Source organism: Octopus bimaculoides, chromosome 10 (genome assembly GCF_001194135.2).
Source record: "Octopus bimaculoides isolate UCB-OBI-ISO-001 chromosome 10, ASM119413v2, whole genome shotgun sequence".
Lineage (NCBI taxonomy): Eukaryota > Metazoa > Mollusca > Cephalopoda > Octopoda > Octopodidae > Octopus > Octopus bimaculoides.
The window spans coordinates 65,267,157-65,267,601 of record NC_068990.1 but is presented as its reverse complement, the minus strand read 5'-3'; positions in this window follow the sequence as shown (position 1 = coordinate 65,267,601).

Genomic DNA, 445 nt, shown 5'->3' with positions numbered 1-445 from the left:
CAGCATTTCATCCATCTTCACATTCTGAGTTCAAATTCTGCCAAGGTCAACTTTGCCTTTCATCCTTTTAGGGTTGATAAAATAAGTACCAGTTAAACAACAGGATTGGTGTAATTGACTTTCTCCATCCCTTGAAATTGCTGGCCTTGTGCCAAAATTTGAAACCAATATTTAAATTTACCTCAGTCCTGTTTTATACTGTGTTAAGCAAAAGATATGTATTCTTCAATTACTGACAAGCTGTCCAAAGCATAGATATGCAAATTAAGTGTGAATTCCTGGCTGCTTTATGGAGCAGTTGAATATTCTATACTCAGAGTTAAGAGCTTTCTAATATATAAAGATGCGTGTGTGTGTGTGTGTGTGTAGACAGACAGACCGACAGACAGACAGACAGAAACAATTACCTATCCTGCACCACTTGTCCAATCCAAACCTCTGTATC